Source organism: Molothrus aeneus, chromosome Z, assembly GCF_037042795.1.
Source record: "Molothrus aeneus isolate 106 chromosome Z, BPBGC_Maene_1.0, whole genome shotgun sequence".
NCBI classification, from domain to species: domain Eukaryota; kingdom Metazoa; phylum Chordata; class Aves; order Passeriformes; family Icteridae; genus Molothrus; species Molothrus aeneus.
In genome coordinates, this window is record NC_089680.1 from 26,567,745 (window position 1) to 26,580,081 (window position 12,337).

Genomic DNA, 12,337 nt, shown 5'->3' on the forward strand with positions numbered 1-12,337 from the left:
GGCTTTTTGCAGTTCAAGCAATGTATAGCATTCTAATTATAGAGTCACTTCCCACATGTAACTTTAACCTACATTAATACCACTGATTTTACATACCTGATGGCAATTAGTACATAGCTCATGGTAATTTTAGCAGAATTTTTAGTTTAATCTTGGGTCTACAGACCTTGTCTAGTCCAGGCACTGCCTGTTTGGAATTGAGAAAATGTAATTCTGCCCATTTCTTTACTAATTAATTCTTTAAAATTGCTGGTAAGTGACACCAGAACAAAGAAAAAAAAATCAGTTCCTAATAAGCAGCCCATTGCAAAAGGTATATTTAAGTACTTGAAAGTTTATCTTAATACTGCAGGCCACAGACAGCCACTGTCTAGAAGGATGTTTTGATGTAGCTAAATGAAATCCTTCTCTTTCTCTCCAGTAATTGCCTAGCAGAGTTTTAAGCTAACTCTAGCCTTTGTTGGCTGCACCCTAAAAAAACACTGATCAGAATAGTGATCACCTCCGTAAGTGATTAGCATTCAGAAGCAATACATTCTCTAAGTGGAATAAGAAACTAGACATTCTAGTCAACGGATTGCTCATGCATTCAATGCTTATATTTGTGTATTTTTTGTGCATAATTTATCGCCTTCTGTGTTCATAGGCTGAATTTGATGCATTCATTGCAGGGCATTACATACCAGCTATCCAGTACATAACTCAGCTCCCAGTCTGAGAGTCAGCAGCTCTGTGAATATGGCATACCACTTACCACTTCTAATACAGTGGCTGCATGTAATGTAATTAATGGCATTGATGGTGAGGCAGCAGTGGGAATCCCTGTGCAGGGAAAAAACCCAGTGATGACAGACATTACATTGCTATTTTTTCTTGTGCTATCATTATTATATAGCATATTCTTGTAGAAGAAAAACAAGTGAGATTTCAAACATGAAATATAAGCACTGTTACATATCATTAGGGATGAAGAGCTTTGCTAATTTTGTTTCTCTTTCTCCTTTGATTCTGTTTTGATTGCTTTTGTGTCTTGGCAGCCTGATCATTATTCCCGCTGCAAGGCAAGATTGTTTCTCCCTCAGACTTTCTGCTTTCCATTTTCGTGTCGTCATTTCTGTTTAGGTAGCTTTTTTGCATTATGTAGTCCTGCAGCCTGGTATCAGCCTTTATAACCTGGACTGCATAGATAAGGATGAGGATTTTAATTGCATCTGCAGAAACAAAGTTGGTTCATTAGCATGTGTTAGATGTCTGAATGACTTCAGATTTGAGAATGTACATCTTTTACAGCTGAGTAGATCAAATGAAGATGTTACAGTGAATTCATTATTCATTTGTTTGCCTATAAGGAAGCTGCAGGAAAAAAAGATCTTTCACTTATAACCTTTCACACTTAGTTGGTTTCATATTAAATGTCATCACCTGAATTTCCCTTGACCTAAACCAGACTGGAAGAGAAAGTCAGTCTCATCATTCAGCTACCATGAAAGTAATTTGTATCAAAAAGAATTACACATATTGGCGGTGCATGGAACAGTATTAGTAGCATTTTTGTCACAGATACGAGTTTAATCTTAGTGAAATTAAACAATATTGAACGTTTTAAATTTGAGATTGAAAAAAAGTAGTTGTGTGTTACACTAAGGAAACATGTTAAACATGTAAAACTTTAATGTATGATACCTCTCTTTCCAACTTCTCTGTCTTCTCCTCTACCGCAAGTGGTACAGATTAAATTTTGTTGTTGTTGAGTTTTGGATGGGGTTTTTTTTCTCCTCTCAACTCTTTGGATGTTCTGAGTACTCACGAGCTGTACTGAATTGTGTGAATGATAAGATGAAAAATCTCTCTTTATAGCAAAACATAACCATGTCGCCTCCAACAGGAAGCATATAGTCCTTCCTCCTTTTTCAGGATAGGATACCGTTATAGATTGTCCACGTGCAAGAGGATTCAATCCTTTCCTTCTTTGCTTTGTAGTTCTGTATTTTGAATACATTTGCTGTGTTATCTTGGAACTGATAGAAAATACTTCCCTCGCTGACCTCATTACAATATTTTCTGTGTTGAGACCCCATTGCCTAGGTTTAAAATCTTATGACAAAAAAACCCAATCAGGTCAAAGCTAAATGAAAACATAGTGACACTATCAATTATGCAAATAATAGAAGGTAAATAACAATATAATGTCAATATCAAGTTGATATTGAGCCGGATTCTGACCTTCTTTACTGATGAGGAAGGCTTTAGTTTCTTAGTGATACTATGAGCTTCATTCAAATTTGCTAATGACTAAATGAACACATGAGAGAACTACATTTGTGCCATTCTGTTAGCCTGATCCAAACACCTATTTGACTATCATGAAGTGGATATCATCATCAATATTATAAGCAAAAATTATCTAAAAAACCATATATGTAGAATAATCATCTTGGTTTGTCAAGGTTTAGCATCTTGAATCCTGAGTCTTCATTGGGAAGGGGGAGATCAAAACAAGCCCAGTAGGAAAATGATGTATCCTCTCTCAGATTTATTCCCCATTATTGATACACATGAGACTATTTGCATGGGTCCTGTATTTTTTTCCATAAGAACATCAAAAGATAATTGAAAGTCCTTGGACTCAGTGTCTCTTAACTTGTCACTGACACCTGAGAGAGCCAGGAGAGATGGCACTGTCACAAGAAAAGGTAAATGGACTTTTCCTGGTATTGCTGAAATGCTAAATAGGAACTCCTGTTATTCAAGTGTTAAGCACCAGAACACTTGTGTCTGTGTATATCAATGAAAATTTTATAGATTTATAGACTATTCCATGTGTAAGAAAAATGGAAAATGGGTGACAGTAGAAATATCAAGTAGGTAAAATAATTGTTTGAGGTTTGTTTTGCTTGGTGGGTTGATTCGGTTTTTTAAGGAAAAAAAACAAACCCACAACGACTGGGAAATGTAATTGTACATTCAGACTCCTTAGTAAAAACAGCTTTGAAACAGACATTGGCAACCAAAGATTTCCAAGTCTTGCTATAGGAAAGGAAAAGATAAAGGCAGGTCTGGGAAGAGCATTACCTTTTTCTACTCAAAATGTGCATGTTGCGAAGAGTTTTCTTGAATCCTGATTTGTTGCTGGCAGAGTAGACACTGATATCTAATCTATCTGACTTCATATGCAAGACAAAGCAAGAGTACGTGCCCCAGAGTAAATAATACGCACAGAAAATGAAGAATGCAGTTTTCTTTTCTGTATGATATGGATGCAGCAGACTTTTATGCAAATGTGATGGAGTTAGTTTTCCATTTGTTGTGCAGGGCTTCTGCAGAAAATTTCAGATCTTTCCTCCTAAGTATGTTTGGGTAATACTGGAGGTATTACCTGTCAAAATAGTGCATCAAAAATAAGTGACAGTTAGACATTTTCACTAAAGGAATAGAGAAGTCAGCAAGAGGTGCACTTAAAAATTAATTTAGGAATATTTTCAAAACAGTCCTATGTGCACCTGTATTCTACTGTATTTAGGCAAAATATAATTGATTTTTGTGGAAAACTTTCACTGGTGTTTTATATGGGGCAGCACAGGTGTGTAAAAATGTGGGGTTTTTTTTAAGTTGTGAAGTATATTTATATGGGAAAATATAAAAAGATAAATTAGCTATGCTATGTTAGCATATAAGACAGCAGATATTAGTAGATAGGACACATAGCTGATGGCATTTTTTCATACTAAAATGTATTGTTTTACTAAAGAGGAATTAAATATGCAGTTTGTCATTGTTCATTCCCTAGTTTTAGTGGTAAACCATTGCCTTCTGTACCAATAATGCACTATCAGAATTTTATTTCACTTCTTTAGTGCTTGCTGCATGCTAAGATATGAGTCAGATGATGAATGAATGAGAGAACTGGGAGAAAAAAAAGGAAAACACAAAATTAAGTACACCATGTGTTCACCAGATTTACAAAAATAAAAATGTGTAGGTTTGTACTGGGTTTTTTTTCACTGTAACAGAATGCCATGGCCACAGTCCAAGAATTCCTACACCATCTTACGAGGTAGCATCTTACCAGTTGCAATGTCAGAATTGTAAAACTCAGTCATAACTGTTTATTATGGAAGGATTCTCAGAGGCACAAGGGCAGGAACATAGTCAGCTCTCAATTTCTATGACTGAAATGTAGTCAGTCATAGGTGCTTAATGCATGCAAGAATCTAATCCAATAAAGCTTACTTTCTTTTTCTAGGCACATTTCAGGTGGAAAAGCTGTGCCAAGATTCCTCAACTAAAATACAGACTGTGAATATCATCCAGTAAAAAAACTGTGGAAATGCTGTACTATAAGTAGGGTTAATTTTGCTTTTACACATTTAATAGGCTCCAAGTCTGGTTATTTCAGCTTATATACATTTGAAGTTGAGAACAGACAGAATCAATGCTCATTGTGAAAAGATCTTGGTAAATTAGAGAGAATCTAGAAGAGAACAGTGATGATCAGATGCTGAAGAAATAGTAATATTTGATTTGTTTTATATATAAGACAGTGAAGGCAATCACAGTATTCTTTCAGCATGTGAAAGGCTTTTAAAAAATTCCATAACAATCTACCATTTTCCCTGCCTTTGGGGCTTTAAGGAGGAAGAAATAAGCTATGCAGTGAAGATTATTTATATCAAACTATTAAAGAACTTCCAAAATGTAATGTCAAGAATGGAACAACCTTGGTGGGATATTGTGTGCAGTGTCTTCCATTGTAAACTTTCAAGGACTGTCTGCTGCAGAGTCTTACCTGAAATGGTCTCTAGCTGACAATACCTGGTATTGCCAAAAGTATTTCTCAAGGCAATCATCTAGGTTTTTTGTGTTATCATTCTTGTGGTTTCTTTTAGCTGTTAGGGTAAACTGATAGTTTTCCATAAAAATATTATTTCCTTGAAGTAAGTCTATGTATAGCAAATGGTTTAGTCAAAACCATATTCTAACTCTGCAATTCGACTTTATTTTCTTAATTCCTTTGCTTTGCACTTGAGGTAAGACATATACTACTACCTCATATAATTCCTCTCTTAATACAGACAGAGGAACTATGCCACATGTAGAAAATGCCCATTGACATTTTGAGTTATAAGATTAAAAATTCTGCTTGTTTTCAGAATTGACTGGACATAGAATCTCAGAATCATTAAGGTTGGAAAAGACCTTCATGAAATCCAACCTTAGCAAATACCACTGTGCTCCTTAAACTATATTACAAAGTGAGATGTCCACTCATTTTTTTGAACATTTCAACATTTCCAGGGATGGTGAGCCCCCCCCTTCCCTGGTGAGGCTGTTCCAATGCTTAACCACTCTTTCAGTGAAGAAATTTTTTCCTGATATACAACCTGAACCTCTCTGCTGCAGTCTTTTCCTGTTGCTGGTTGCCTGGAAAAGGAGATCAACCCCTACCTCACACAACCTCCTTTCAGGTAGTTCTAGACCACAATAAGGTACCCCCTGAACCTTCTTTTCTCCAGACTGAGCAACCATTGTATCCTCATCATCACTTAGATTTGAGACCCTTTACTGGCTTTGTGGCCTCTCTGGACACATGATTAGGTCATGTTTGGTTTAGCATTGTAGCATATTGCTTCAGCATATGGTGTTCTGTCAAGCAATTTGAGGCTTGAAAATGTCAGAGAGTGGATTTAGTATTGTTTATCAAAAAGTGATCCTACTTTTCCTTATTTAGCAGATTATGGTGAAAAGCTCAAGGCCAGTTGCCCTTTATGGCAAGCAACAAATCAGGAAAATTTAGGTTCTTCTAACAGGTGTCTCTGAAAAATAATATTATTTTTAACATTTTACATAATTTACAGAGCTTGTCCTGTGTTCTAAGGAAGTTAATGGACACAGATGGATACTGAGGTAATCAATGCTTTTTCTAGGGGAATTTTCTGGTTCATGTAACAGGAACTGTATGAAATACATTTATGAGATTAGGAATTTCATCTGTGTATTAAACTAGTTATAGAAAGCTCACCTTGGCTTGAAGTTGCATTCAAAAATCAAAATCCAGATTGAGACCTCTAGGTCCACGAAACACCTTCCAATGTACCTTTTCATGTATTAGTTCTGTTTCAAGTGAACCAAAGACATAATAATAATAGAATTTTTTTGATCTGGTGTTTCATTCTTTTGATCCTTTTGTTTCACTGATATTTTACATAATATCAGCTTATTATATCATATTCTTCATATCAGCTTAAAGAGGTAGTTCTCTTTTATGGAAAATAGTAGATCTTCATTACAGTGCTTGAATAGCAGGCTGAAATGTTCAATATGTTCTTCATACTGTAATATCTTATTCAGTGAAAGTATTATTCAGGCTGCCCAGAGTGATCAGCCTTGAGTACAAGAGGATGAAACAAAAAGTAGACAGCACATTCACTTTTCCAGTCAGTCCATTCATTGAAACCTTTTCAAGACATTTCTGGAAAATCTTGCTGAACTTAACTGTTTGACAGACTCATCCTTCAAAATTAATTCATTAAAACCATGCCTTCCCTGCTGTTAGAAGGAGCTCAAAAAAGGCATGTCACATTGATACCAGCAATACAGCCTTGAACTGTTTTTTGATTGTATAGATGAAGATGAAAATAGAGATAGAGAACACTTTTAAACATGTCCAATATTCCTTTCAATATCTGTTTCCTTTTGTTTTAATAACCATACCACACTCTTTCAAAAGGATCAGAATGGAAAAAATCTGGGGATAATTTATTTAATTAATCAACTATCTTTCAGCATTAACTGTTAACCTATTAATCATATCTCAGAAATTCCAGAAAATAGGGGAGTCATTAGGGTGTATTTTAAGCCTTAGTAGAGGACTAAAATTTGTTATGAATTGATTAGCCTATGGTTCATTTATGTTGCCTCCAGATTCTTACTGGAATTTCTTTTTGTGGCTACTGTAATTAAGACCAAAATTCAAAACTTATTTATGACTATGAATTTATATTTTAATCTTTCATTTAAGCCTAGACTGAACTCAGTGAGTTGCACTAGAGCAAATCTTATTTAAATAAAATCAAAAAACCTGTCTGTACTCTGATTTTTTTTTAATCTTTGCATTATAATCTCAAATACTATTGTAAGTGTCTTTAAGCTTTAGAGTCATATCAGCCTAATCCTTAGGTGGCAAGGCATTGCTGGAAAAAGAAAATGGCTTCGATGTAAAATCTGTTTGGAGAAAAACATCAGCTGAAATGTCTGAGGCAGTAAATTAGCTGCTAGGGTCTGAGACAGGTTCCACCAGCAACAATTGGCACTACCTTTTTTATTGCATAATTATTATTGCCATTCAGCATAATTTATTATGTTATTCTTCTGTTTTTGAAGGAAAGTCATCTGCAAATACTATAGAAAATTCTGTCTGCAAAAGTCTTTTTATAAGAAAACAGGAGCAAGAAATTATGTTCTACTGATATTTTGTATCCTAGATTCAGCATAATTAATACTCTGTTCTTACAGCAAATCATTTGCTATATGTATCTGCCTTACACTAGTTTTCTGTCTCTTTCCTGATCTTTTTTTGTTTTGTCCTTATAATCTTAGATGGCTTGTAAGAGCTGGTTCATGTGTTAAGAATTACCTGAAGGATCTTTTCAGCATGAATGATGGAACTTTATACTGGAAAATTATTTCTCTACCCTTGAATGTCAGGAATCTTTGTATTCATATGTTCATATGGAAATACACTTCCTTCAGCTCTGTTGATGCATAGCAGCATGTTCTCTAGTGTCTATGACTTGTTGAAGTGTGAATATCCATGAATATTAGGAACACTGTAGCTGAAACCCTTCAAGTCTGAAAATGTCTCAAGCTTCTCATTTTTAATGAAAAAGGATGCATTTACATTTTTTTACAGCTTTGCTTTCAGTGAATATTTGTACTTCCATAAAGAGCAAGGATTTGCATGGTCTGAATGGAAGAAATGTAGAGAAAGAAAATATGTGTATGTTTGAGAGGCAAGTTAAGAGAATGTGCCTACCATTAGTTATATATTCTAGCTACATTCATTTCTATGGCACCGAAAAAGATTTCTTTTTATTGTATTTAGTCATTTGAGAGCTGCTCTGATTTCATATGTAGTGGTTTTGGCAGTGTGCAACTTAGGATCATGGGCTGAGAGATGCTGTCAGGGAGCAGGATGGTCCCCCTGTTATCCAGGAGAAGAAGTCAGAGAACTGCTGAGATGCTTGGATGTTCATAAATCCATGGGACCAGATGGGATCCATCCCAGGGTCATGAGGGAGCTGGCAGAAGAGCTTGTGAAGCCCCTCTCCATCATTTGCCAATAGTCCTGGCTCACTGGTGAGGTTCCAGATAACTGGAAGCTGGCCAATGTGACACCCATTCACACAAAGGGTGGGAAGGAGGACCCTGGTAATTATAGGCCAGTTAGCCTGACCTCAGCACCCAGTAAGGTCATGGAACAGTTTATATTGATTTTCATCACACAGAACTAACAGGGTGGCCAGGGTATCAGACCCCGGCTTTAGGAGGGGTAGGTTGTGTTTGACCAACCTGGTCCCTTTTTATGACCAAGTGACCCGACTAGTGGATGCAGGAAAGGCTGTGGATTTTGTCTGTTTGGACTTCAGCAAGGCCTTTGACACCGTCTCCCACAGCACACTCCTGGACAAGCTGGCAGCCCAACGGCTTGGACAGGAGCACTCTGTGCTGGGTTCAGAACTGGCTGGATGGCCGGGGCCAGAGGGTGGAGGTGAACGGTGCCACATCCAGCTGGGGCCAGTCAGCAGTGGTATCCCTCAGGGGTCTGTGCTGGGCCAGTTCTGTTCAATACCTTTATTGATGACATGGATGAGGGTACTGAGTCTTTCATTAGTAAATTTGCAGATGACACTAAGCTGGGGTCATGTGTTGATCTGTTGAAGGGTAGGAGGGCTCTGCAGAGAGACGTGGAATTGTTGGATGCATGGGCAGAATTTAACAAGATGAAGTTTAATAAATCCAAGTGCTGAGTCCTGCATTTTGGCCACAATAACCCCCTGCAGCGTTACAGGCTGGGGACGATGTGGCTGGAAAGGGACCTGGGGGTACTGGTGACAACTGAGTGGACATGAGCCAGCAGTGTGCCCTGGTGTCCAAGAAGGCCAAAGGCATCCTGGCCTGTGTCAGGAACAGTGTGGCCAGCAGGAGCAGGGAGGTCATTCTCCCCTGTACTCAGCTCTGGTGAGGCCACACCTCGAGTGCTGTGTCCAGTTCTGGGCCCTCAGTTTGGGAAGGACCTTGAGACGCTGGAGCGCGTCCAGAGGAGGCAACGAGGCTGGAGAGGGGCTGGGAACCCAAACCCTGTGAGGAACGACTGAGGGAGCTGGGGGTGTTTAGCCTGGAGAAAAGGAGACTCAGAGGTGCCCTTATCACTCTCTACAATTCCCTGAAAGCTGGCTGTAGTCAGGTGGAGTTGGTCTCTTTCTCCAGGCAGCAACTGACAGAACAAGAGGACACAGTCTCAAGCTGCACCAAGGGAAATATAGGTTGGATATCAGGAAAAAGTTTTTTATGGAAAGAGTGATAAAATTCTGGAGTAGCCTGCCAGGGAGGTGATGGAGTGACCATCCCTGGATGTGTTTAAGAAAAGACTGGATGTGGCACTCAGTGTCATGGTTTAGTTGAGGTGTTAGGGCATGGTTGGACTTGATGATCTTGATGGTCTCTTCCAACCTTGTCACTCTGTGATTCTGTGATTCTGTGAGAGTGAAAGTAGGAGTAAAAGGTATGCTTTTCAGTACTTTTAGTTACATTTCTCTTAAAAAAAACACTCTTAGATCACCAGTGAATTATTTCACACTCATGTGTCTACGTCATTCATCTTGCCATCTTTAGTTGTAGGCAAGAGAATAGTAGATATTTTCTGGTGAAAGCTGTTTTCATGTGCATTTAGTGGCACAGAAAAACTCTTGGATGCAGGTGAATATAGTCTGCTAGGGAAAAGATGTACCTTTGGAACTCAGAACTACATGGATAAGAGAAAGATGATGACTGTGAGGGCTTATCAAAGATATATTAGAAAATAACTCACAATAAAAACACTGTGATTGTCACTCTGGAGAGGGCTAGTATTATCATCAGCATACTTTGCCAAAATATTTTTTTTCCAAATAATTTACAGAAGCAAGAGAGAAATGGCTCTTACTACACAGAAATTAAACAGGCCAAAAAGCTAAAGCAAGAACACATTTGGCAAAAAAAATTCAAAATTGACTTGTTGACATTTAGTGTTAAATTTTGGGGGTTGAGATTCTTTTTCTGAAAAGAACATAGGATATGTAACCTCTCCCACTTCAAGAGCTGAAGACTGGGATCTTAACATAGAATAAAAGGTTTGGAAAGAACTCTGTCTCAGAAAGTAGTGTCTTACCAATCAACTTGTATTATCTGGTCCTCTGCTGCCCGTGAAGTCCAATAGAAAACATTGCTTAATCTCTCCCAAAGATAAATTGGACTCTAAATTGTTAGGAGTATTGGGAATATAAGGTTTATGATCACAGAGCAAATGAGGGTAGGAGGCACATAAGGACACATCTCTGAAGAAGACCTCTTGATCTCAGAAAAATCAATAGGCAAAAGGGACAGAAGATGCAGTTCAGTCAATTTACACTTCATGTGCTCTTCCAGAAGGTTAAATCCACATCAACCTGAAATCAGGTTTTCTTTCTAAAAAAATTGATACTTACTTTCATCAGTTTCCACTTTCAAATAATATATATACTACATTACAAATTGAGTTTCTTATTGAACACTTACTGTCTGCTTCCAGCAGCAGTCCTCTGCATCATGTAGGTCTCACAGAAAGTATTTTAGAAAAAATATACCATAATTGAAGTTTATGTTAGATAAACTAGTACATTAAAAAAAAACCCAAACAAAATCTCCACCTCAAGGAGCATGCACATTTATTTTTTCCCAGCCTAACTGAAAAATAGCCTTCTAAGTCTGAGTAAATTTTTAACATTAGATTACTCTACAAAATAAAAATAAAACAAACATTTTCTGTCATTTTCAAACTGGTCAAACTTTGTCATTAGCAAACTGCAAGGTGAGTAATTTTTCAGAAATGCTTTCTGGAAGCTGGTACTGCTTCTATAAGCATATAATTTCATTGTTAGATCTGCCCAGTGAAGAGAACAACATATTTAGGCATGCAAAGGCACAGCTACACTTTTCTCTCTTGTTTGAATTTAAAAAATCATTTTTATTAATTCAAAAAACCCCAGGTTTAGTCAGAGTAAACCTGTAGTTGCTAAGATTACAAATTACAGTTACTGTGTATCCACACTTTCTATGAAAAAATGTTCCCAAAAACATTCCATTCCATGGGAATTAATAAATAATAAACCACAACTTATTTGTTTAAAATGCAGGTAACCAATATAGACATGTTGCACTGCTTCTATATTAATTAGAAAATGAAGCTAGATTTTCTATAATTATATTTAAATGTCTCAATTGAAAACATGCTTTTTAGTTTGATTTACAAAGAGCAAAGGGGCAAGTACTAGGAATCTTGCAATTATATACTGGATATTTGTGAACTATTTGCAGTACTTATTCTTTCAGTAAGTGACACAAGGAAGTAATTATTTATTTACTTAATAAGAGAATTTTTGCACTATCAATCCTATTTTTTAATAGAGCAGTGTCAATAAACATTTTTAGTTACTTTGTTGAAATTCGTTTTCTCTAAACTAAATTATCATTGCCTGTAAAAAATTGTTTCCCTTTACTTTGCCACTAATTAATTCTTATCCCCTGCTTCAGTGGGTAGAATTTTTTTCTTCTCTATCTAGATTACTTGTTCTCAGACTGTGATTTGTGAGCCATTAATGATCTGTGACCTCTGAGCCTCAAAATAAAATGATCTGTGAGAAAGAGCTATTTGGGTCTGGAGTGTTGGGTAGCATACTAAGTCTTTTTTCAATAACTATTGTGCAGAATGAAGAACCTGGAGAACCACGAGTTTCAAAGATGCATATCTTAATTTTCCATTTTGGGGAAATAATCACTTTCCCTTGTGGATTAGCATGACAATTCACATCTTTTTACTGCAAATATTGTGCAATATTCTGCTTTTGATGTTTGTTACATTTAGTGTATTCTCATTGAATTTTGTATGCGTCTGGCTTGGAGTGATTAATGAAGACATGTATTAAAAAAACCCACTGCGTTGTTACTGGACTCAGTTTAAACTTATTTTCTGTACTGTAGGCAGGGCTAATTGGTAAGAATGTATTGTTATAAATAGAATAGAGATTGACTCTCTGTTTCACCC

The 12,337-nt window shown here is 36.8% G+C and overlaps 1 protein-coding gene across 1 annotated transcript in view; it reads left to right on the forward strand.

Moving 5' to 3' along the window:
- Window positions 1-12,337, forward strand: part of PTPRD (protein tyrosine phosphatase receptor type D) — a 362,060-nt gene that overhangs the window by 313,306 nt on the left and 36,417 nt on the right. The gene's annotated exons all lie outside the window — the stretch shown is intronic.